Genomic DNA, 27,049 nt, shown 5'->3' with positions numbered 1-27,049 from the left:
TTGTGGATGTCTTTAAAACGAGATTGGCTGGGTGGTTCTTGAGAAGGACTGGACTGGACTATGATAGCAGTCTGTGAGATTGAGAGATCCTGTTTCATTCATTTCCCTAATAGTGAGAACTCTCTTACACTCGCTGATGGTAAAAAATTCTTTACAATGATTGTCCTGCTCATGAAGACTGCTAACCACTTCCAATGTTTCTATATGTTATATTTGTCTATTTACATACAATTGATTGTATATAATTACAAAGCTCCAAGAGGGTTACACAATTCTTTAATTTAAAGTGAAAATAAGCTATACAATCAATTTAAAGTACAGCCCATATCCCATACACACCAGTAACCCAGCCCCCCCCCCCCCTTTACTTCATATTTTCCCCTAACCACTGTATCATACTTCGTTCCTCACATAAAAAATGTACTTACAGACTACAGCTCCTCAACTAGAACTCCTAGAAATTATGACTTAGGATAGAAAGCCTGCTCATGGAGCCCAGGCTTCTGCTTTGTTTTCCTGAATAGTAGGTAAGTGCCTTCATGACGCAACTCTTTGGGTGAACAGGAAAACAAAGAGGAACAATCCTCTGCACTAAACAAGAAATACAAAACACAGCAAAGGCGAAGAACTGGCAATTTACCAAATATCAAGGTATCAAACAAATCTTTAATAGGTTGACCAATTAAAGACTCGACATGAGCTCTGTTTCAGAGACCCAGGCCTTCATCAGGAGTCTAAGTAATACCAAAGTGAATAACGCTAAATATAGCTCTGTTGGTCTATGCCAACCTGATGGCTCTGAAATAGATGTCACACTGGAATAGTAAACAGTATGACGCCAACTAATAGTAAATCACAAGCACTGCGTTCAGTTAGCTACCGCTTGCACCAAGGTAATTTATTTATTTAATTTTTTTTCCAACTCTTTGGGTAATAATTTTCAAAGTTCTGGGACAAAATTATGCTTTTTGATAAAGGATAATGTATTCTTCTGCAGCCCTGGAATATTTAACAGTCCAAGCTGTGAGGAATGACGTTGTCTGTCTGGGACATACAGGCCAGGCCAGTAACTCACTGAGATGCAAAGGCGTTGCTCATGCAAGGCCCTAAATACCAAAGGATCTTAAACTTAATGCATTTCTCCACGGGCAACCAATGCATGTCCCAGGGAAGCAGTTATATGATCATATGCTCTTTTTCCAGTTAACACACAGCTGCTGGATTTTGGACCAGCTGCAATCTGTGCAGCTGGTATTTAGAAACCCTTCATAGAGACTTGTACAATACTCTAGCCTACTAATGACCAAATCATGTAATAGTGATGCAAATGTCCTGGATGCTACAGTAGTAGCTCTCAACATCTCTACAATAGTATGAAACTTGGAGATGCTGAATTTCTCTGTCTGCAGAGCCTAGAGACCAGGGTTGTTCAATTTCAGTTCTAGATGGCTGTAAACAAGCCTGAGATGTTTTCATATCCAAGCCATAAAAATTAGCCTGTTTCCTATTAGCAGGAGTATACACATATATTTGAATCTATTCATTGTGGTTGTCCTGAAAAAACTCCCTGGAGGAGCCAGTATTGTATACTGCTCTTATATGACAATAGGATATTTAAAACCAAGTCTCCACCATTTCATCATGTCTAATAATAAAACATAAATAGAAATAAAATCCATAAGATATGTGACACAGTGAGATAGAAGGAACAGAAATATCTGGGGATGATGTTTATTCTGTGGTGCTGGCCGTGCGGGGGAGGGGGGTGTTTCTGTATTGGAACAGCAAGCAGTGTTGCAGGGTGGGACTGAGTTGCATTGGCAGAGCCATGTGTATGTTCACTCATATGCCATGTGAAGCATAAGTCTGATTTTGGATTCTAGCTTAGCTGGCTCTGTTTGCCTCTCTTCTGCTCTTGTGTATTGTCGGAAAGGGAAACGCACCCACCACCTCCTCTCCCCAGGGTTTCATTGCAGTGTGCGCCTTTGTCTGTGCACCCCACAGAAACTTATGTACAACTGCAGTACAAGTGTGGGGGAGGGGGGCAAGAGAGATGACATGGGGGCTGGCAGCTGTCCATCTGTGCTCCCACACTGCTTCCAGCTGGGAAAGTGGAGCTTAATTAGGTAGGATTTCAGCCACAATGTGTGTGTATGTATTTCTCCTCTGTATACATATTCACAGCAGCTACTGAACTGTGAATATCCATACACTGGTAAATTCAGACCTGCACAAGAACACATACGCATGGATTGGACACATATAATGCTTATAGTGCAGATGTGTGCATGTCCGTGTAGCATGGATAAACTGTGTATGCAACAGATGAACTATGGATATCACATGTTTGAAACATGCAGTTAAGGCTGGTTTACCCTAAAAGCACAGAGGTTGGGGAAGAAGGGGGATGGGATTTGATATACTGTCTTTCGGTGGTTACAATCAAGCAGTTTACATGTTATATACAGGCATTTCTTTTGTACCTAGGGCAATGAAGTGTTGAGTGACTTGCCCAGGCTCACAAGGAGCTGCAGTGAGAATCAAGCCCATTTCTCCAGGTCAGGGCCACCGATAGGGGGGGCAAGGGGGACAAAATTCCCCGGGCCGGGCCTCCAAGGGGGGAGGGCCTTGTGCCACAATCCCCGGTCTCACCCGCCCGCCTTCGGCTCCGTCGACAGCCCCTCTCCATCTGCCACCAGGCCCCCTGCATTCAAATCGGCAGCACCTCATCTCCGTGTGAAAGTGCAGCGGCAAATCGCCTCCCTTTGGGCCTTCCCTCCCTGTGTCCCACCCTCATCTGATGTAACTTCCTGTTTCTGCGAGGGTGGGACACAGGGAGGGAAGGGCTGAAGGGAGGCGATCTGCCGCTGCGCTTTCACACAGAAGTGAGGCGCTGCCAATGTGAATGCAGGGGGCCCAGTGGCGGACGGAGGGGGGTTGTCAACGGGGCTGGGGATGGGCGGGTGGAGACTGCGGTGCTGACGGCCTGAGTAGCGATTGGGGGGGGCGGCGGCGGGGCCCTGGGGGTGGCCTTGCCCCAGGTCCGGCTCAGTCTCTCAGCGGCCCTGCTCCAGGTTACTGCACTAACCATTAGACTACTCTGGGGGTGGAAGCTTATCAGAACCTTTAGGGAAGGGAAGGGGGATGGGATTTGATATACTGTCTTTCTGTGGTTACAATCAAAGAAGTTTACATATTATATACAAGCACTTATTTTGTACCAGGGGCAATGGAGGGTTCAGTGACTTGGCCAGATTCACAAAGAGCTACAGTAGGAATTGAACCCAGTTCCCCTGGTTCTCAGACCATTGCACTAACCATTAGGCTACTCCTCCAGTCAAGAGAGACTCCTCTGAGGATACTGGAACCAGTCAGTGTCAATGCAACAAGCATCAGTCCTCCTCTTAAGATGCATTACAAAGAAAGTGGCCACCTAGTCCTGCCTAGCACACTTGCCTTGTTCAAGGTACATGGTGGGCCAGCGTCATTTGTGTTTTACAATCTGCAGTACAGAATGATTAGAAAAAATTAAATCTGAATGCTGCCTGTAAAGTGGAAGGTGACGATCAGACGGGATGTCGCTGATCTATAAAGGGCCACTGGGACAAAGGAGGAAGTGCTCCCTTCAACTTTGTTGGAGTGGGAGGATTGGCCTAGTGGTTAAAACACCGGTCTTGACATTCAGAGGTGGAACACTGCTGCCCCTTGTGATCTTGGGCAAATCACTTAAGCAACCATTGCCTCAGGTACAGACTTAGATTGTGAGCCCTCCAGGGACAGGGAAATACCAGAAAGGGTTTTAGAGCCTAAATCATGATACACTACCTCTTGAAGGATCTTTAAATAGTTTAATTGTTCCATAGACGTATTGGCTGAGGGCAAGTGGGATGTGTAAGAGAGAAGTGAGGCAGACTGACTGCAGGCCTCTATGGATGTGTAGGCATCATCTGCAAAAACTGTTTTGTAAAAATAGGATTTGGAAAAGATCTTTTGTGGGGGAGCTGGCTTTTTTTGGGAATAACTATAATGAATATGTATGAGATATTTGTATATGCAAATTAATATGCTAATATGCCCCGCTCCATCCCCCCCCAAATGAAACATTCAAACTACGCCCATACATGTGTGATGAAAGTTGTGCTCATAAGTGGGAGCCCCATCTGTGTCCTGCCCATGTTCCATCCCTGTGTACCTCCCCCTTACAAATAGGCACTATGTAGGTTAAGTAGGTATTTGCTGAATAGCACTTAGACACCATGTGAGCATTTACAAAGGCACGCAATGTAGGATTAGTGTGCATTAAATAAGATTAATGTGTGTTATGTGGGAACAGTGTTCACTAAATAAGAGCAGGTGGGTGAAAGAGGGGTTGGTGGTTGGGAGGCGAGGATAGCGGAGGGCAGACTTATACGGTCTGTCCAGAGCCAGTGATGGGAGGCGGGACTGGTGGTTGGGAGGCAGGAAGTACTGCTGGGCAGACTCGTACGGTCTGTGCCCTGAATAAGGCAGGTACAAATCAAGGTAAGGTATACACATATGAATTTGTCTTGTTGGGCAGACTGGATGGACCGTGCAGGTCTTTTTCTGCTGTCATCTACTATGTTACTATGTTACTATCCAGCTTATTTTCGAAAGTGATAGCCGGCCATCTCCTAAAACCGGCCAAATCGGTATAATTGAAAGCCGATTTTTGGACACACTCGCCGGCATTCCGTCACGGAGGCGGCTAAACTTCAAGGGGGCGTGTCGGCAGGGTAGTGAAGGCGGGATGTGGGCGTGCTTACGAGGTGGCCGGCTTCAGCTGATAATGGAAAAAAGAAAACCGGCGATGACGAGCATTTGGCCGGTTTTACTTGGTCTATTTATTTTCACGACCAAGTCTCAAAAAGATGCCCAAACTGACCAGATGACCACCGGAAGGAATCGGGGATGACCTCCCCATACTCCTCCAGTGGTCACCAACCCCCTCCCACTCAAAAAAACCCCTTTAAAACATTTCCTTTCTAGGAGGGGAAGCCAGTCGGCCAGCTCGTAAAAAAAAAAAAAGGATCTTGCTGATCAGTTATGGTATGACTTACTTGTTCTGGAGTGCTGTATTTTGTGATACTGTTTTGAGAAATGTTCAAGAAAGACTTCATACAAATTAAAAAAGTCCCTGCCGTTCATTTTTCCTTGATGGCCGTCCCTGACGTGCACTTCCCTTAATAGCCGTCTTTCTCTCGGAAAGTGCACTTCTCTTAATGGCCGGCTTTCTCCCCAAACAGGGAAATCAAAACAGTTTTTTTTAGTAGTAATAGTGGGATTTGAACCAGCCACCTCTGCATTACAAGAGCCATGATGTAACCACTTGGCCACAGCTCCATTTACTTAGCTGTCCCTCCCTTTTGATTATACCCCTTCAGGTCTCTCTCAGCCAATCACTACTACTACTACTACTTAACATTTCTAAAGCGCTACTAGGGTTACGCAGCGCTGTACAGTTTAACATGGAAGGACAGTCCCTGCTTGAAGAGCTTACAATCTAAAAGACAAATGTACAGTTAATCTGATAGGTCCGACAGATTGGGGCAACCTATAGGTTCGAAAGGTTAGGTTCCGAATGCAGCATTGAAGAGGTGAGCTTTAAGCAAGGATTTGAAGATGGGTAGGGAGGGGGCTTGTCGTAGGGATTGGGGAAGGTTGTTCCAGGCATAGGGTGAGGCAAAGCAAAATGGGCGGAGCCTGGAGTTGGCAGTGGTGGAGAAGGGTACTGAGAGGAGGGATTTGTCATGTGAGCGGAGGTTACGGGCAGGAACGTAGGGGGAGATGAGGGTAGAGAGGTAGTGAGGAGCAGCAGATTGAGTGCATTTGTAAGTAAGGAGGAGAAGCTTGAATTGTATGCGGTATCTGATCGGAAGCCAGTGAAGTGACTTGAGGAGAGGGGTGATATGAGTATATCGGTTCTGGCGGAATATAAGACGTGCGGCAGAGTTCTGAATGGATTGAAGGGGGAATAGATGGCTGAGTGGGAGGCCAGTGAGGAGTAAGTTGCAGTAGTCGAGGCGAGAGTTAATGAGAGCGTGGACGAGAGTTCGGGTGGTGTGCTCAGTGAGGAAAGGGCGAATTTTGTTGATGTTGAAAAGGAAGAAGCGACAGGTTTTGGCAGTCTGCTGGATATGCGCAGAGAAGGAGAGGGAGAAGTCGAAGATGACTCCGAGGTTGCGAGCAGATAAGACGGGGAGGATGAGGGTGTTATCAACTGAGATAGAGAGTGGAGGAAGAGGAGAAGTGGGTTTAGGTGGAAAGACGAGGAGCTCGGTCTTGGACATGTTCAGCTTCAGGTGGCGGTTGGACATCCAGGCAGCAATGTCGGATAGGCAGGCCGATACCTTGGCCTGGGTCTCTGCGGTGATGTCTGGTGTGGAGAGATAGAGCTGGGTGTCATCAGCGTAGAGATGATACTGGAAGCCATGAGATGAGATCAATGAGCCTAGGGAAGAGGTGTAGATAGAGAAGAGAAGGGGTCCAAGGACAGATCCCTGGGGAACTCCAACAGATAGCGGGATGGGAGTGGAGGAAGATCCATGAGAGTGTACCCTGAATGTGCGGTGGGAGAGATAGGAGGAGAACCAGGAGAGGACAGAGCCCTGGAACCCAAATGAGGCCAGTGTGGCGAGAAGTAGATCGTGATTGACAGTGTCAAAAGCGGCAGAGAGATCAAGGAGGATGAGGATGGAGTAGTGGCCTTTGGATTTGGCCAGGAGCAGGTCATTGCAGACTTTAGAGAGTACTGTTTCTGTCGAGTGGAGAGGGCGGAAACCGGACTGGAGTGGGTCGAGGATGGCATGAGAGGAGAGAAAATCAAGACAGCGGCTGTGAACGGCGCGCTCAAGTATTTTGGAGAGGAAGGGTAGGAGAGAGATGGGGCGATAGTTGGAGGGGCAGGTAGGGTCAAGTGATGGTTTTTTGAGGAGAGGTGTGACTACGGCATGCTTGAAGGAGTCAGGGACAGTTGCAGTGGAGAGAGAGATGTTAAGGATGCGACAGATGGAGGGGTTGACAGTGTGGGCGATGGTGTTAAGTGGGGTGGTGGGGATGGGATCAGAGGAGCAGGTGGTGCATTTCGAGGAGGAAAGAAGGCGGGAGGTTTCATCCTCGGTGATCTCAGGAAAGGAGGAGAAGGAGGCCTGGGTTGGTTGGTTGAGGGAGAGGGTTAGTGGGTGAAGAGGGGGGGGGGGTGATGGCTTGGTGGTGAACTCAAGGTTGATCTTTTGCACCTTGTCATGGAAGTAGTCAGCCAGTGATTGAGGAGAGAGTGAGGGGGGAGTGGGAGCGGGGGGCACCTTGAGGAGAGAGTTAAGGGTGGCGAAGAGACGACAAGGGTTGGAGCTGAGAGAATCGGTCAATTGGGTGTAATAGTCCTGTTTCGCAAGGAATAGGGAGGAGTGGAAGGAGGATAGCATGAATTTATAGTGAAGGAAGTCTGAATGAGTACAAGATTTCCTCCAGAGGTGTTCAGCAGATCGTGCGCAGGAACGAAGGTAACGGATGCAAGGGGACAGCCAAGGCTGGGGATTAGTATGCTTTGTGGGACGGGAGGTGGATGGTGCAAGGGTATCCAGAGCAGAAGAGAGAGTGGCATTGTAGGCGGAGACCGCTTTGTCGACAGTCTCGGAGGACATGATGGATGGGAGGAGATTAGAGATACTAGCGGATAAGGTGGGGGAGTCAATGGCCTGGAGATTCCTGGAGGTGGTGGTTAAGGTTGGGCGGGGCAGAGGGGGGGTGAAGAAGTGTGAATGTGATCAGGTGGTGATCGGAGAGAGGGAGAGCTGAAGCTTGGAAATTGGAGGGTGAGCCGGATGAAGAGAGAACGAGGTCAAGACAATGGCCGTCACGGTGAGTAGGGGTGGTCGAGCACAGCTGAAGGTTGAAGGAGGATGTTAGGGTGAGGAAATTAGAAGCGTGAGGGTCGGATGGGTCATCAGCATGTATATTAAAGTCTCCGAGAATGAGAGACGGAGATGAGGGTTCAAGAAAAACAGAGAGCCAAGCATCGAAGTCGGTAAGGAAGGAGGAGAAGGATTTATCAGGGGGGCGGTAGATGACTGCCACTCTGAGAGGCAGCGGGTTGAATAGCCGGATGGAGTGGGCTTTGAAGGATGAGAAGCAGTGAGACTGCGGTAGGAGAAGGGGTTGGAAACTACAGGAGGGCGAGAGTAGTAACCCAACGCCTCCACCGCGGCCAACTGGGCGGGGAGTGTGTGAGAAGAGATAACCACCATGGCAAAGGGCTGCGACTGAGGCAGAGTCATCCAGGGAGATCCAGGTTTCGGTTAGGGCGAGCAGTTGAAGGGAGTGGGAGATGAAGAGATCGTGGGTGAAGGGTAGTTTGTTGCAGACTGAGTGGGTATTCCACAAGGCGCAAGAGAAGGGGAGGGAGGAGGGGAATAGAGACGAGATTGGAGACGTCCCGGGATTGTCCGCGTGGATAGGACGGGGACAGATGAGGGGGGCCTGGATTAGGGTTAATGTCTCCCGCGGATAGCAGGAGGAGGAGCAAGAGAGAGCGGAGGAGGGAGGGGGAGGACGGGCGACGAAGGCGACGAAGACGGGGTGCACTTAGGAGGAATTGGGAAGGGTTAATAGTAGGAAGGAAGTGTTGAAGGTTGAGAGCAAGGATTGAGGAGGGGGACAAGAGGGAAGGTGAGGTGGTGGGGGATGGGGGTGAAAAGGGTATTGCCGTGGCGGGCCAAGCGGGAGGGCAACGAGTTCCAGTGGTGGACAGTGGGAGTGGGGAGGAGAAAAGATTAGGAAGGGACAGGGCAAGGAAGAGAATGTGGATAGGAGCCATGCGTAGTGACTGAGGTGTAGTAGGTGACTGTGTGGTGACTAAGGTGTTAAGCAGATAGATAGAATGGAGAGCTGGGTTGGAAGCTTGGGGTTGATGGACTGGTAAGTTAATGGTTGACAAGCTAGCAGCAGGCAGGCAGGAGAGTCAATGGATGATAGGCTCGCAGGCAGGCGGGCAGGTAAGTCAGTGGTTGACAAGGTAGCAGCAGGCAGGCAGGTAAGTCAGTGGCTGGGAGGCTCGCAGCAGGCAGGAAAGTTACTTGATGGGTTAACAGGATGCATGGACAGGGTACGCTGAGATGGATGGAATGGAGCAATCTGGAACAGGCGGACTGGGACAAGCTGGGGCAGGCAGGGACGGATGGACTGGAACAAGTTGGAGCAGACGGTCTGGGAAGGAATACGCTGGAACAGGCTGGAGCAAGCTGGAACAGCTGGACTGGAGCAAGCTGGAACAGGCGGATCGGCACAGGCTGGAGCGAAGGATTGGGGCAGGCAGGAACAGGCGGACTGGAACAAGGTGGAGCAGATGGACCAGAACAAATTGGAGCAGGTGGGCTGGAACAGCAGGAGTAGACTGGAGCCAATTGAAGCAGAAGACAGCGGTAAAGCAGGACTGGAACACGCTGGGTCAGACGGACTGGAACACGCTGGAGTCAATGGACTGGAACACGCTGGGTCAGACGGACTGGAACAGGCTGGAGTCGATGGACTGGGACAAGCTGGAACAGATGGACTGGAACAGGCAGGAGCAGACGACGATGATGGACTGGAACAGGCTGGATCGGAGCAGGCTGGACAGACAGTCAGGAACAGGCTGGAACAGGTTGGAACAGACGATGATGGAGCAGGACTGGAACAGGCTGGACCAGAACAGGCTGGATAGACGGTCAGGAACAGACTGGAAGAGGTTGGAACAGCTGGACTGGGACTAGGTGGAGCAGAAGGTAGTGGAGCAAGCTGGGACTGGGGACAGACGGAGGGGACAAGTAGGAGCGGAGGCAGAAGAGCAGGGCAGCGGACCAGAACAAGCCGGACTGGAGCGGGCTGGAGCCAAGGGATAGGAGCGGACAGGCAGGGCAGAGGCATGAACCAGAATTAGTAGAGACGTGGGTCAGAGAGAGGATCCACATGAGGGCCTAGGGATCGACTGCCACAGGTCGCCTGGCTCTCCACTCACTCTCGTCAGAGAGATCTACGCAGGGCCCATGGAGTACCTGCCCCAGGTCACCTCGCTCCCCACTCTCCCCTGCCAGAGGATCGACAGGAGGGCCGCCCAGGACCCCTGGCCCACCACGCTCGGAAGGACCAGCACTGCAGGCAGGGAGATGACTCGCGGCACTTTCAAATGCCGACGAGCCGCTGCCCGCTGTCTCTCCGCCCCATTCAACTCCTGGCTCACGCCGCACCGAGGGAGGGATGGCAGCCACGTGGATGCTCGGTCCCGCGGTGCCCTGCCTCCCGACAATCGCGCTGCTCCCCCCCCCCCCGATCCGATCCTCCTGTCCCACACCGCCCCCCCCCCCGCCTCTGCGCTCGACAGGTCAGAGACTGAAGCGGGGCAAGGGGCGCTGTCTGTGAGTGGCTGAGAGAGACCTGGAGGGGTATAATCAAAAGGGAGGGACACCCAAATAAGTGGAGTGGTGGCCAAGTGGTTACATCACTGGTCTTGTAATGCAGAGGTGGCTGGTTCAAATCCCACTGTTACTACAAAAAAAAGCAGTGTGCAAAAACTTTTGATTTCCCTGTTCAGGGAGAAAGACGGCCATTAAGAGACGTGCACTTAAGGAGAGAAAGACGGCTATTAAAGGAAGTGCACATCAGGGAGGGCCATCAAGGGAAAATGAACGGCAGGGACTTTTTTCATTTGTATGAAGTCTTTCTTGAACATTTCTCAAAACAGCATCACAAAATACAGCACTCCTGAACAAGTAAGTCATAACATAACTGATCAGCAAGATCTAAACATCCAGAAGTACTAGTGCACTACGAATGCTGGCCCCTCCCACGGCCAAATGCCTTGGATTTGGCCGGGTTTGAGATAGCCGGTTCCAGTTTCCATTATCGCTGAAAAACATAAGTACATAAGTACATAAGTAGTGCCATACTGGGAAAGACCAAAGGTCCATCTAGCCCAGCATCCTGTCACCGACAGTGGCCAATCCAGGTCAAGGGCACCTGGCACGCTCCCCAAACGTAAAAACATTCCAGACAAGTTATACCTAAAAATGCGGAATTTTTCCAAGTCCATTTAATAGCGGTCTATGGACTTGTCCTTTAGGAATCTATCTAACCCCTTTTTAAACTCCGTCAAGCTAACCGCCCGTACCACGTTCTCCGGCAACGAATTCCAGAGTCTAATTACACGTTGGGTGAAGAAAAATTTTCTCCGATTCGTTTTAAATTTACCACACTGTAGCTTCAACTCATGCCCTCTAGTCCTAGTATTTTTGGATAGCGTGAACAGTCGCTTCACATCCACCCGATCCATTCCACTCATTATTTTATACACTTCTATCATATCTCCCCTCAGCCGTCTCTTCTCCAAGCTGAAAAGCCCTAGCCTTCTCAGCCTCTCTTCATAGGAAAGTCGTCCCATCCCCACTATCATTTTCGTCGCCCTTCGCTGTACCTTTTCCAATTCTACTATATCTTTTTTGAGATACGGAGACCAGTACTGAACACAATACTCCAGGTGCGGTCGCACCATGGAGCGATACAACGGCATTATAACATCCGCACACCTGGACTCCATACCCTTCCTAATAACACCCAACATTCTATTCGCTTTCCTAGCCGCAGCAGCACACTGAGCAGAAGGTTTCAGCGTATCATCGACGACGACACCCAGATCCCTTTCTTGATCCGTAACTCCTAACGCGGAACCTTGCAAGACGTAGCTATAATTCGGGTTCCTCTTACCCACATGCATCACTTTGCACTTGTCAACATTGAACTTCATCTGCCACTCGGACATCTCAAACCCGGCGATCTGTGGCATTTGGCCGGCCCCAACCGTATTATCGAAACAAAAGTTGGCCGGCCATCTTTTTCGATAATATGGTTCCGGCCAGCTGTTGCGGCACTGCCAAAATAGATCGCCAGCGATCGATTTCGGCTGCGCCGTTTGATTATGCCCCTCCATGTTACAATAATTTGGGGTATTTTCAATCATTCCATTTAGATAATGACTTCACATTCCTAGATCATTCTACCTTGGTAGTTTTATGTATTATTGTTTATATTTTAGGAGCATTTTGATGGAACTGATGAATCATGGATAATAAATGAATAAATGCCTTTTACAAATTACCTACTACTATCATTCTATAGTGCTACTAGACATATGCAGTGCTATACAGAAACAAGTAAGAGACAGTCCCCGCTCAACAATCTCTTCAAGACAGACAAATAGGACAAATGAGATTAAGGAGTTTCATTTATTATGGGAAATGATTAAAACATTACATATTACAAACCATAAAATTATACTACCTTGTCATCTTCTGGTTACTCATCCACCTGTCTCTGTTCCTCCCTGTCGCTCTTTTCTCCCCCTATCCCCCACCCTTACTTTTCCCTTGAGATTGTCATTGGAATGTTTTTCATGTTTCAGTATGGGGCAGGGGCATAGCCACTGGGTCCCCCAATTTGTGTTCGGGGCTCATGGTTGGCAGGGGTCCCCATCCCTCACCAGTGGAATACTCCTCCACTTTCGAGCACTGCTGCTGCAGCACCAGGCCTCCCCCCACCCTGCATGCTCACTTACTGCAAAACCGAGCATGAGCAGGGTTCAGGTCTCTCCCGCACTTGCTCGGTTTCACGGAAACTGAGCAAGCGCTGGGGGGAAGGCCAGGCACGAAGGTGGCAGCGGTCACAGGTAGGAGGAGCACTTCTGCTGGCAGGGTGGAGACCCTTACCAGCTGAAGTATGTGAGGATCGCAGGGGGACAAAAACAGCAACAGGGTAAGGCAAAATTTTGTGTCCTGTCCCCATCTTGTGTTTTGGCACCCCCAAAATTTGAGGTCTGGCTACACATCTGGTATGGGGTTGATACTGAAAGCGATTTAAACAGCCCTTGGTCATTTAAATTGCTTGTGCAGGGCTATCGGAGGATATTCAGCATCACGTAACCAGATAATGCTACTGAATATCTCCTCTAACCACCACTGGCTAGTTTGTGGGCAGTCTGGTGCAAAGTTAGGGCAGAGCGGAAACTTAGTCAGTTAGCAGCGATTTTTAGTCAGCTAACCGGCTAAGTAACTGCATAAAGTTAGGACAGAAAAAAAGGCTAACTTTATGCAGAGAGTTAACCGGGCACCATTCTGAATATCGGCCAATGCCCAGTTAGCTTCCGGTCCCGGCCTGAAGAAGTCCCATCCCCATCCCCCTTCTTCCCTCCCACCCCTCCCCCCCAGAACATCCCAAAGCCCCACTCTGATTTCTCACCCTCCTTTCCACCCCCCACCCCCAAAAGCTCATCATGCCCCCTCCACTGCAGGATCCTACTACTACTACTACTTAACATTTCTAGAGCGCTACTAGGGTTACGCAGCGCTGTACAATTTAACAAAGAGAGACAGTCCCTGCTCAAAGAGCTTACAATCTAATAGACAAGTGAACGGTTGGTCCGATAGGGGCAGTCAAATTGGGGCAGTCTGGATTCACTGAACGGTAAGGGTTAGGTGCCGAACGCAGCATTGAAGAGGTGGGCTTTAAGCAAAGACTTGAAGACGGGCAGGGAGGGGGCTTGGCGTAAGGGTTCAGGAAGGTTGTTCCAAGCATAGGGTGAGGCGAGGCAGAATGAGCGGAGCCTGGAGTTGGCGGTGGTGGAGAAGGGTACTGAGAGGAGGGATTTATCCTGTGAACGGAGGTTACGGGCGGGAACATAAGAAGCCCTCCTCCCCCCAGGACCTGCCCAGTTCCTGGTGGTCTAGTGGAGAAATGGGCAGGAGCAATGCCTACTCGCTCCTGCCCAGTGCAACTGCCTCCTTAAAATATTTGTTGTGACCCTTAGCAGCAGCCTTACAGTACTTCGAAGTACTGCAGGCAGAACATTGACCAGTATATATTTTAATATTGTCATTTCTTGCTCATACCTGACCTGAAGAAGAGGGCTCTGCCTTCTAAAGCTTGTCACAATATATTAAGTTAGTCCAATAAAAAAGGTACCACCTTATTTTCCATTCTTTTGTTTTATTTCTATTTATTACCTTAAAGGGGACTAACATGGCAACCACACAACTTAAAACAACATGGGTGTTAAACAGGTGAATAAGGGGTTAAAAATGACCTCAAAAAGGTGGATTTTTATCCTGGATTTGAATAGAGCCAGAGATGGCTTCTTGATCTTTCCGCTGCTTTTGACACTGTCGATCACAGCATACTTCTCGATACCCTGTCCTCACTTGGATTCCAGGGCTCTGTCCTTTCCTGGTTCTCTTCCTACCTCTCCCTCCGCATCTTTAGTGTTCACTCTGGTGGATCCTCTTCTACTTCTATTCCTCTGCCTGTCGGCGTACCTCAGGGTTCTGTTCTTGGTCCCCTCCTCTTTTCTATCTACACTTCTTCCCTTGGTTCATTAATCTCATCCCATGGCTTTTCCTACCATCTCTATGCTGATGACTCCCAAATCTACCTTTCTACCCCTGATATCTCACCTTGCATCCAAACCAAAGTTTCAGCGTGCTTGTCTGACATTGCTGCCTGGATGTCTCAACGCCACCTGAAATTAAATATGACCAAAACCGAGCTTCTCATTTTCCCCCCCAAACCCACCTCCCCGCTCCCCCTGTTTTCTATTTCTGTTGATGGCGCTCTCATTCTCCCTGTCTCCTCAGCTCGAAACCTTGGGGTCATCTTTGACTCTTCTCTCTCCTTCTCTGCTCATATCCAGCAGACCGCCAAGACCTGTCGTTTCTTTCTTTACAACATCCGTAAAATCCGCCCCTTTCTTTCCGAGCACTCTACCAAAACCCTCATCCACACCCTTGTCACCTCTCGTTTAGACTACTGCAATCTGCTTCTTGCTGGCCTCCCACTTAGTCATCTCTCCCCTCTCCAGTCGGTTCAAAACTCTGCTGCCCGTCTCATCTTCCGCCAGGGTCGCTTTACTCATACTACCCCTCTCCTCAAGACCCTTCACTGGCTCCCTATCCGTTTTCGCATCCTGTTCAAACTTCTTCTACTAACCTATAAATGTATTCACTCTGCTGCTCCCCAGTATCTCTCCACACTCGTCCTTCCCTACACCCCTTCCCGTGCACTCCGCTCCATGGATAAATCCTTCTTATCTGTTCCCTTCTCCACTACTGCCAACTCCAGACTTCGCGCCTTCTGTCTCGCTGCACCCTACGCCTGCAATAAACTTCCTGAGCCCCTACGTCTTGCCCCATCCTTGGCCACCTTTAAATCTAGACTGAAAGCCCACCTCTTTAACATTGCTTTTGACTCGTAACCACTTGTAACCACTCGCCTCCACCTACCCTCCTCTCTTCCTTCCCGTTCACATTAATTGATTTGATTACTTTTTTTTTTTTCTCTATTAGATTGTAAGCTCTTTGAGCAGGGACTGTCTTTCTTCTATGTTTGTGCAGCGCTGCGTATGCCTTGTAGCGCTATAGAAATGCTAAATAGTAGTAGTAGTAGTAGTAATGGAGTGCAACATGCTCTCCAAACATTAGAAATAAACCCATTAATGTTGCTTTCTTTCTTTATATAGGAGGGAGGTACTGATATGAACTGAGAAGGCAGAATGTCATCAATCCCCCTCCTGCTTGCTCTCTGGAGAGGTCCTTATAAATCCTAGTCAGCAGGTCTTAATTATTTGGTATCAGCTGTTTCCTTCTGCCTGATTAACATTCAAAATCCCATCAAAGGCCTCAATTCAGTCACACCACTGCCAGGGGAACACTGTGGGCCTGAGGGCCAGGGTCTGAAACTGGGAAGGGCAGGGGTTTCGGATGCACTGACAGATCTATGTGTAGGGCTCTCAGTGCAGAAATAATAGGGAGTGTTGTGGGGCAGGATTGATATGCATTTGTTTAACGAAAGCTTACACAATGCATATCTGATCTGTACTCTATCCTGTGCCACTGCATTCCTCTCTCTCTTTTTCTACATTGCAGGAAACAGAAAAATAGAATTTTAAGAGCTCTTTCCCACAGGGGTCTTTGACTCCATCTCTGCAAGAGCTGGTCAGTCGGGGAAATTTAATGAGACCCCTGATGCCTTTTCCCGAGCCGCCTGAGAGGCTGAGATTCTCATTATAGCTTAAAGTTAACCTTGCTCTTTCTTTTGAGAGACATCTTTAATAATAATTAAAAAAAAAAGCTATTGAGGGAGGGAGAGCTGGACAGCTTTCTTCTTCATGGAAAGAGATGGAGTGGATAGGGAGCTGGGCTCCCACTGAGGGGTAGAATCTTTTGATATTGTAGCAAGGATTTATCTGCCTGCTGCAGCAAGTGAAAAGCATAGGAGCTTTCTTTTACATTTTGGGTCGTGGGAACGGGGGAGCCGGCAGGGCTGAGTTATTTTCAGCCTTTTCCTTCCCCTTTCCAAAGTAACCACCGCCTCCAGCATCTCTGCTTATGGACTGCATTTGACCATGGAGTGCAATTCTCACGGCAGTAGTAGTGTTCTGAGTGTATCATTCCCCAGACAGTATTCATGCTGTGAACATTCCCAAGGCAGCAATTGTTCTTTGAGATTATCATTTCTGGGCCTGTACTAGCTGCTTGAATGCTCTAACAATATTATTCCTGGGGGGAAGGGTTGAGAGACTATGGAAGAAGACTAGATTTTCTTGTGACCTGATGCACTGTAGGGAACACCAGTACCCTTATCATTTGGAGGTCAAGGCACCTATGAAATCTTACTACACCATACTAATTAGTAGAAGTGTCAATCGACCTAAGAAGCTTTTCTGTTGTATCCTAACTAACTCTCTGTCTGGTCTCAGATTGTCTCCTTCTTTTGGTCTCAGATTGTCTCCTCAGACAATGTTGGCAGGTGATTTGTATCTTGTTTTCCCTCTAGGATTGAGAGCCTGTGTCAAACCTCCATTCTTCAGTTTCTTTATCTGCTTCTGCCTTTTGCTCGACTTCTAGTTCATTTCTGATACCACCAGATTTACCTTCTGTCTTGGATTTGCCACCTAGGACTCTTTCATAGCCCTGGACTTCCTTTAATCTTGCTACCAATTTATTCTCTTGCCAAAACCGTTGCCTCAACCAGGCCAACCACTTGTGTTCTAGATTCATTACCATCCAAATGGAATAAGGTTGTCTCTTAGTCATAAAAAGCAATGTTTGTTAGCCTGGGATCCCTATATATGTTCTAGAGCCCGCAGTTGGTGCTTAATTTACTATAATTTGGCAGGTATAGGAGGAATTATGGGGTGGAGGTTGTTTCTCCCTTTATTTTTTTTAAATCATTTTTCTGCTGGAGGAAAGATATGAGTCTCATCTTCTCTTTAGGTGAGGGAGGCTACTTAGTTTACAACTATAGGATTTTTATTTTTATTTTCAATTATACTCACCTTTTGAGTGGCAGCTTACTGATTCATCTCTCTTTAAAGCTTAGTTTTGGGGAGGTTAGGGTGGGTTACGGTTTTCAGGATATATTTGTTTAGAGAGTTCCGTCAACAGTTTTCATGTGGCTTTATACCCTTTTTATACACTATTTACAAGCATCTTGTTCTAGTACTGTATTTTACTTTGAACATTTCAACAAAAAGAATTGAAAATACCATCCAGATGGATTAAAGGACCAGTACTTGGTTTGCTCCTTTAAGCCCTTGAGATCATCAGTCATAGTTTGTTCTCTGACCCTGATCTGTGGAAACAGGCCAGTGTTTGTCCTGTTCTGAAGAACACTAATCTTAACCCCACCACTGTCCAAGATAACTGAGAAAATTGTTCTTATACTCTTCACTCATGCCAGGCTAGTTTTACATCAGGCCACAGCACTGAGATCATCCTAGCTGCCTTCATAAGTACATAAGTATTGCCATACTGGGAAAGACCAAAGGTCCATCAAGCCCAGCATCCTGTTTCTAACAGTGGCCAATCCAGGTCACAAATACCTGGCAAGATCCCAAAAAAGTACAAAACATTCTATACTGCTAATCCTTACTTCATAGTTTCATAGTTCATCATTTTCTTGATACTGAAAAGGCCACTTTGGCAGTATCCTTAGATATTTTTCTACTTTTGATCTAGTAGATCAACATCTTCTCTCCTGGCTTGAAGAGATTGGGTTGAGTGGACAGGTCCTTCATTAATTCTCCTCATTCCTTCAAGTTTTCCCCTTTCAGGTCTCTTCTGGCTGTTCTGCATCAGTCTAGCATTCCTCCCTTTCCCAGGGTTCAGTGCTTGCTGCCCTCCTATTCACTATCTTTTTTAGTCCTTTCATGACTCTGATCCAGGACTTGGGTGTCAGCAGGTTTTATTATGTGGATGACATTCTTATGGTTGCATTTATGGATCTCTGTTTTCTGATTTTGCTCTTCTGAATCACTATCTTGAAGCAGTTGCCTTGTGGCTCAAGAGTCACCATTTTAATTTGCGCAAGAATGTAGCTTCCTGGATTACCAGCAGGTCTCTTCAACTGCCAGTTTCTCCCTGTATTCGTGGCTGTTCACTTCCACTGGTGGACTTCTTGATTGGACACTAGTGGTTATTGATTTTTAGCTTTTTCTGCCCTGTGTCAGTTTTGCTTCCTATGTCACTTTTTTGGACACCTCTGCTCAACATACTCTGATTCATGCACTAGTAAATCATGTCTTAACTACTGCAATTCTGTCTTCTCCAGGCTTAGATCAACTGTCATAAGGGGGTAATTCTGTAAGGAGCTGCCTAGATTTAGGCACATGCAGCTAAGCTCTGGAACTCATTGCCAGAGGATGTGGTAATGGTGGTTAGCATATCTGGGTTTAAAAAAGGTTTGGACAAATTCCTGGAGGAAGAGTCCATAGTCTGTTATTGAGATGGTCATGGGGGAAGCTACTAGTTGCCCTGGGATTGGTTGCATGGAATGGTGCTACTAATTGGGTTTCTGCCAGGCACTTGTGACCTGGATTGGCCACTGTTGGAAGCAGGAATCTAAGCTAGATGGACCACTGGTCTGTCCCAGTATGGCAATGCTTATGTTGATATTTATGAATAATTACACAAAAGTAATTTAAAGCAAATGTGATACATAATTCTAAAGAAACAAAAAGGAAAAATTAATACAGCAAGCCCACATTACTGAGAACAGCTGAGATACATAAGCATAAGAAATATAAGAAAACTACATTATTATTTACTTCAAGCCTGGAAAATCAATACTAACCCTATAAAAAAAAAAAGAGCCAACTTCACAATTATAGTGACACTCCCATTTTGGTAGAGAGGAAACTTTCCAAATGAGTAGGATCCAGGAATATATGTGAATTGTTCCCATACTTTACAAGACATTTATAAGGAAATTTTAGAAAGAACGTGCCCCTAGTTGCCAAAATCCTAGGCTTTAGCTGCAGGAAAGTCTTACATCTCACCTGTGTAGGTCTAGACATATCAGTGAAAATTTGAATTTTCTGACCACAAAAATTAATATCCTTCTTCTTAAAATAAGCTTTCAAAATCTCCAATTTTTTTATCAATAGAAACAATGAAAATCAACAACATAGCACATTTCTCAATATTGTCTGTAGAAGATTCCAAGAACTCTGTAAGATCCAGACTATCTGGTGAATTCAAAGTATCAAAATCATCCTCCTGACCAACTGTTTTGGATCCTCTAGGAATATAATTCATACATTTAATATCTAAATCTTGAAAGGACAATTGCAAAACATCCTTCATATACATTAATAGTTCCATAGAGGAGAGAAAATGAGCAATTGGAAAATTCAATATCCTCAAATTATTTGCTCTAATAGAATTTTCTAGATTCTCTGAGTATGCATCAAGAGATTGTCCTTAACAGATGAGGCAATACAGCCTGACAAGAGGGCATATGTGTCTCTATTTTCCCAATGTCATTATGAAGAGTAGTAAACTTTCAATTATGTTCTACCAATTTATCTACAGTCTGTTGAGTAAATCTACTACACATAGTCGTTATAATGCAAATTTTTATCAAGTCTGGTTATAGCCTCAAAAACATCCTTCAAAGAAGCATCTTGGTTGGTTTTAAGAGAGTCAATTGGAGATTTATAAGAAAATATCAGGAGCTGGAATGTTAACTAGAGTGGTATCAGAACTGTTTTGAGGATTCTTATTTGTATCAACTAAATTAGCAGTGATTCTAATAGGCAATTCAGAAGAGGCCACAAAATTCTCTTTTATCGGAGCATTGTTGTCTTCTGAAAATGAAGCTGGTTGTAGGGGCAGGGTAGGTCCCCCAGAGGAAAGAGAAGTATCGGAAGGGGCAGGGCTGTGCCTAGGGTCTCTGGCGCCCCCCTGCAGACTATCTGTTGGCGCCCCCCCCCCCCCCCCCCCCCCGTGTGGCATCTCCTTTCTCTCAACGCGGTACGGTACGGTTTATTTTTTAAATTTTGAAATAGAACTCGACCACCAACACCGTGGCTGGCGCGGCGCCCTTGAAGGCAGGCACCCAGTACTAAAGCCATGAGTCACAACAAATATAATAAACTCAAACAAAATCTAGTTGCACAAAATAATAGTAAAATTAATAGCACATAAACGAACAGCTAGTCCTATCTGTCAAAAATGTCAACTGTATGAGTGCAGTGGTTGCTTGAGCATCACCACTATAGCACAAACTTGTTCAAGCGTGTCCAGGAAAGAGAACTGTCAGCAGAGAGTACAAACTTGTTCACTACGTCCAGGGAGACGTACTGTCAGAAGAGAGTTTGGCAAGTTGGTTTGTGTTCCCCCCCCCTTGCAGACTCACAACTGCAGGAGCCGGAGTTGCGTGGATACTACAGGCCTTCCTCAGGGCGGACCCTTCCCTCCCCCGATACCCACCTTGTCACACACGGAGCCCACATTGGCTGTGACAAGCAGCAGCTCCACCCCACAGCCCCCATCCGCTCCTGGTCTTCCTCGACTCGGTCAGAGTGAGAACTTGCCACACCGCAAGCAACACCTGCCCCGGTACTAGTTCAGGAAACAGCAGCAAGGAAGCTAAGGCCGCGTCTTCCTGCCTGCTAAGCAAAGCTGAAGAGATAAATCGTACCCCTCCCCCCGCCGCTCACTGAGCAGCTGAAGAGATAGATTTCCCGCTTCACTTACCCGGGTGTAGAGCTTGCAGGCGGACATGTCTAGGCACTGATGGGGAGGGAGGGAGGAGAGCCGAGTCCGAGCGCTGCGCGCGGGAAGGCAGCAGCGCATGCGCATAGGCACCAATGCGGTACAGTACGGTTTATTTTTTCAATTTTGAAATAGAACTCGACTGGCAGTGCCACGGCCGGCATGGCGCCCTTGAAGGCAGGCGCCCCCCTGCGGTGCTTACCCCGCTTACTGGGTTGGCACGGCCCTGGGAAGGGGAAAAAGTACTCACAGCAGTACTGGAAGCTGCAGCTATCGCTGGTTGTAAGTGCAAATCCATGGGTCCCTTAACCACAACTGGTGGTGGAAAAGTATTCTTCCCATCTCCCTTACGTTTCCCCAACAGAGCGGAGCAGAGTCCCACGCTCCTTGCTCTTCAGAGCCTCCAAAGGGGGGCACTTAACCACAGGCACACGACCATAGCTGAGTACCATGGAAAGGGCTGCCTGTAAGTATCTGGAAGAGAATGGGATTTCCAACATCACCGGGACCCAACAGGGTGCCCAAACCAGTGCCTGCAGCTTCACCGGGGCTCTCAGTGTTCCCACTATTCTTATGTTCTTAAGTGCCGGTATTCCAGTCATTTACACATAAATGGCATGTACTTTCAGGTGGGCATTCACACTTAGGCAGAGTTTGGGCAAAGCATAGGCAGTGTGCACATTTACATACATAGATTATAGAACACTGTAAATCTGTGTAAGTTCTTTAACACCCTCTGTAGGGAAGTCTGTAAGGAGCCACCAAGTTGTAAGCAGCAAGAAGGTGTGTAAATGGCAGTATTTTAGTCATTTACATGCGTAAGTGGCCTCTTATGGAATACCAACTAGTGGAAAAGTAGGCCAATGATTTGATGGTGAGCAAGCACTTGGGCAGAGTTTGTGTGGAATGACAGCAGAGTGCATAAGTACATGTGCAAATTATAGAATACAGTACAGTCTCGATTATCTGATGTAAATGGGACCGACCCGTTGTCAGATAAGAAGTCGGATAATACGAAAAACACTGCATAAACCGCTCAAACAATGCATAAACGAAGGCATAGAGTTCCCAAATTTCAATTTTTTTTCTAATAGAAATAAATGTGATGATGTCACCGGGATGGGGGGGGGGGGGGGTCTGTCAGATATGCTGGAGGGTTGGATTAGTGAAGATCGAATAATTGAGACTGTACTGTACTATAATTTACATGCATTCTAGCACACAGCTAGGTATGAGCAGTTCCACCAGCTCTAGGGCTGGTGTAAGTGATTGCATCTTAAATGTCAGTGCATTTTTAGCCACCAGCTCTAGTATTCTGTAAAGAAAAGTAAGGGCCTACTTTTCTTTTTAGAGTAGAGGCTTAACATAGGCATCATATCCAGCACCTTTGGAAGACGTTCTGTTATAGAATTACCCCCCCAGACTTCTTCAGACAACTCACGGCAGTTAAGAGTCTTATCATAAAATTTGATCACATGATGCCTCTGTTGTTTAAGAACCATTGGCTCCCTGTAGATTTTTGTGTCCATTTTAAGATTCTTTCTTTGTCTCAAAAGGCTCTGTATACAGAAGTTCCATCTTATTTCTATGTTATGCTTGTTCCCGATGACCTCTCTTGCCCTCTTCGATCTTACAACTTCTTCCTGTTTTGTATGCTAGGTTAGAATCCACCAGGCACTCACTCAGCTTTCTTTTTTCTGGACCTCTCCCTTTGGACTTGCTTCCATCTGCACTGCATTCCAGATCTGTGTTTAAAAAGTTTAAAGTGGGTTTAAAGACCCATTTTTCTTTTTACCTTGGCATTTGGTGAGTCATGAGATGTGTGGTCCCTCGTGTTGTTGGTGGGTGGAGGTGGGCTTTCCTGTTTAGCGTATGCTATTTTGACCCTTCCTTACTCCTCCACTATTATGCTGTATGATGGAATTCCTTTCTTCCTCCTTTGTTTATATAAACTGTTTTATTATTCAGTTATGAAAACAAAACAGTATAGCAACGGGTAGCATTAATGCCCTGAAATGTATTTCCAGGACAGTATTACCAGTGTGAGAATATTTCTATCAGTGGCTAGAAATAGATGAGCCACTGGTAAATAAATTAAGATGGGCCCCTATAAGACCGGGGGTGGGGTTTTTTTAGAGTGGGGGATAGAGTGTAGGGATATGTAAGAAAATTGAAGGGTATCTGGTGCAGGGTATATGTTTGGGTGGACATCAGCAGGGTGGTGTGTGGGTGGATGTCAGGGGCAGAAGCATGTTGATAGGAGGGTTGGGAATATGGAGTGTAAAGCAAAGGGGGGGGTGTAAGGATGGTAGCTGGGACAGTAAGCATGTGTTATGGTGTCTGCTGGGGTGAGATTCTGAGGTGTGGGTATAGTGACATGCATTTTGGGGGTACAGCAGGGTTATGATATGTGGAAGTACATGTAAATGGGGTATCAATGGTAGGTAGGATGTCTGGAGCAGGATAAATGTATGTCTGTGTGTCAGGAACCAAGGAAAGGGATGTTAAGTGTACAGCGAGAGTATGAGTCTAGGGAGGGTGTCTGGAGCAATGGCATGGGTGGATATCTCAAGTATGTTTCTGGGGAATGGGCATCAGGTGTGCAATGGAGGGTTCAGAGGAACAGCCTCCCCCCATTGGCAGATAAAACTTTGGGAAGAGGTGAACATGGTAGACATTGTATTTAGTGTTGCTATGCAGTCACCAATCCCATCATTCCTGGGGACAGTAAATCACCTAGGCCTTGACCAGACCAACTTTTCTGCCATTCTCCTTTACAATGTGCCAAAACGTTGATATGCAGCTATGGCATCACACCAATACCTGCACTCTAGTGCTGAACTTTTGAGACTGACACTGCCAAATAAGAGTGAGAATTCAGCAGTGTTGCCAAATGGGCAATTTTCTATCAAAGTAGGCTTTTTTTCACCTTGTTGCCTTTGACGCTAACCACAGTTCCCTGTCTTTTTCTCTCCTTGCTTCTGAATTCATCTCCGGTGACTACTGAGGAAAGGGAGTGTGGAGTGAATGCAGCACTTTTCCACACATACGTGCCAATACAGAAACATCAGAACCTGTAACCCAACTCCTGTTTCTGCATTCATTATTTATTTATTTTCAACACTTATTATATATATATATATATATATATATATATATATATATATTTATTTATTTATTTATTAGGATTTATTTACTGCCTTTTTGAAAGAATTCACTCAAGGTGGTTTACAGTTAGAATAAGTCAAACATAAGCAATAGACAATTACAGCAGTAAAAATATTCAAATAACAATATAAAAGTATGGCGTGGAGGGGCATAATCGAAAGGGGCACCCAAGTTTTCCTGAGGATGTCCTCGCAGGACGTCCCGGCGAAGGGGCGGAGAAACCCGTATTATCGAAACAAGATGGGCGTCCATCTTTCGTTTTGATAATACGGTCGGGGATACCCAAATCGCAAAATTTAGGTCGACTTTAGAGATGGTCATCCGTAGAGATGGTCGTCCCCGATTTTCGGCCATAATGGAAACCGAGGACGCCCATCTCAGAAACGACCAAATCCAAGCCATAGCTCCCTTACCTTGTGTGCTGAGCCCCTCAAACCTCACTCCCCACAACTGTACACCACTACCATAGCCCTTATGGGTGAAGGGGGCACCTAGATGTGGGTACAGTGGGTTTTGGGTGGGTTTTGAAGGGCTCACATTTACCACCACAAGTGTAACAGGTGGGGGGGGGGGGGGGGGGGTGGGCCTGGGTCCACCTGCCTGAAGTGCACTGCACCCACTAAAACTGCTCCAGGGACCTGCATACTGCTGTCATGGAGCTGGGTATGATATTTGAGGCTGGCATAGAGGCTGGAAAAATATTAAAAAATGTTTTTTTTGAGGATGGGAGGGGGTTAGTGACCACTGGGGGAGTAAGGGGAGGTCATCCCCGATTCCCTCCGGTGGTCATCGGTTATTTAGGGCACATTTTTGTGGCTTGGTCATAAGAAAAAAAGGACCAGGTAAAGTCGTCCAAGTGTTCGTCAGGGACACCCTTCTTTTTTCCATTATCGGTCGGACGCCCATGTGTTAGGCACGCCCCAGTTCCGCCTTCACTACTCTTCCGAGACGCCCCCGTGAACTTTGGTCGTCCCAGCGATGGAAAGCAGTTAGTGACCACCGGGAGGAATCGGGGATGACCTCCCCTTACTCCCCCAGTGGTCACTAACCCCCTCCCATCCTCAAAAAAAAATTTTTTTAATATTTTTCCAGCCTCTATGCCAGCCTCAAATATCATACCCAGCTCCATAACAGCAGTATGCAGGTCCCTGGAGCAGTTTTAGTGGGTGCAGTGCACTTCAGGCAGGTGGACCCAGGCCCACCCCCCCACCACAAGTGTAACAGGTGGGGGGTGAGGGTAGGCCTGGGTCCAGCTATTAGATTGTAAGCTCTTTGAGCAGGGACTGTCTCTCTTTGTTAAATTGTACAGCGCTGCGTAACCCTAGTAGCGCTCTAAAAATGTTAAGTAGTAATAGTAATACACAGCATAGGGTATAAGCAAAAATAGAACACATAGATAGGTAAGAGAGTAAGAGGAGTTAGAAAATAAGGTAACTAAAGAAAGTTGCACATGAGATCAGAGAGATGATTAAATGTTATCTCAGCTAGGGTAGAAATGTGTGTGTGTGTGTGTGTGTGTGTTAAAGATATACAGCACGTGATCCATTGAGGTGATATTCAGTCCCCTGATGTTCCCAGCAGGAGAAGCATTTAATCACCTTCTCTTCCACTTTTGTGCAGTCAAGTCTCAGAGTATGATCTACAAGAACTCACAAATCTTACTGCAAGATTTGGCTCTAACTCTACTGCCCAGCCACATCAGGACATTAAAAGATGAGATAGGAGGCAGTGCATGCCCCAATGGTAGGTGGCCTCACTAGCACACCTGCCTGTGGTTCTTTGCAGAGTTCACTCGATGGTGGCTACACCACTGATTCCTGTAGCAGCATTAATGCTGAGCCCTTTATTCTGAACACAGTAATAGTAATCTCAGAGTAGTATTTCTAGAGTTTTTTTGGTTCCCTGGGAGTTATAATCCCAGACTGTGCTCCGATGAGGTGTGATGTCAGTGTGCACCAGCTTCTGCCTGGCATTCAGCATCTCCAACCATTAATGTTGATTAAGTCAAGGGAAACTCCTTCCTCTTCTTTGGGCAGAACTTGGAGGATGAACGGTTCTGATGGCCTCTATCGATACCCAATGTCGAGGGTGATCAACGCACTCTCAGTGCTTATGCAATCCCAGCGTCCAATGCATCTCTGAGACTAATAGAGACCAATATTTCCGATGCTGGAATACATAGACCAGACTTATTGGCACCAAACGTTTGTTTGCGCTGCTTCTCACAACCACACATTTCTTTCAATATCTATGAAAATAATTTACAGAGAGAGGGTTCATGGCTAAGCCGCAGCCACTGGTTATGACTATATTTTGATTTGCTCACACCTTTTCAGTATATGTTATGACTATGGTCCTGTTGCACCAGGTGAACTTCATAAAGACACTGAGAGCTTTTCCTTGGGACATGTAATCCAGGAAAAGCTAAATCAAATGACTCAGTTTTGAAGAAACGCTCAATTGGGCACCCGAGGTCCTCAATTGAGGCCTACACCAGGCCAAGTGCAAAAAATAAAAGCATCATTAAAACAGCTGAAAATCTGACTAAGGTGTTGAAGTAGAAAAACTTACAAAATTTAGAATAACAACTGAACATCTGATATGAGCTCTGGTGATGCACAACTGACTGGCTCTGCAGAAAGATGAAGATTAAGATATCTCTGCATGATAGTGGCAGGTGGGAAATGATGACCAGTGAGGTAGCTCAAAAGCTTTAGTATCTGTTGGGATAGCTTCCCGTGCAGGCTCTGTCTGTTACATCACCCAATGTGTGAGGCTATCCTGCTTGT

General features: G+C 46.9%; 1 protein-coding gene across 1 annotated transcript in view; it reads left to right on the top strand.

The window, feature by feature from the left end:
• The window catches only part of DOC2A (double C2 domain alpha), a 142,835-nt gene that overhangs the window by 82,446 nt on the left and 33,340 nt on the right, over positions 1-27,049 (top strand). The gene's annotated exons all lie outside the window — the stretch shown is intronic.

Source organism: Microcaecilia unicolor, chromosome 7, assembly GCF_901765095.1.
Source record: "Microcaecilia unicolor chromosome 7, aMicUni1.1, whole genome shotgun sequence".
Classification (NCBI taxonomy): domain Eukaryota; kingdom Metazoa; phylum Chordata; class Amphibia; order Gymnophiona; family Siphonopidae; genus Microcaecilia; species Microcaecilia unicolor.
Note: the sequence above shows the minus strand (reverse complement) of the source record. Positions and strands in the feature narration are given on the sequence as shown.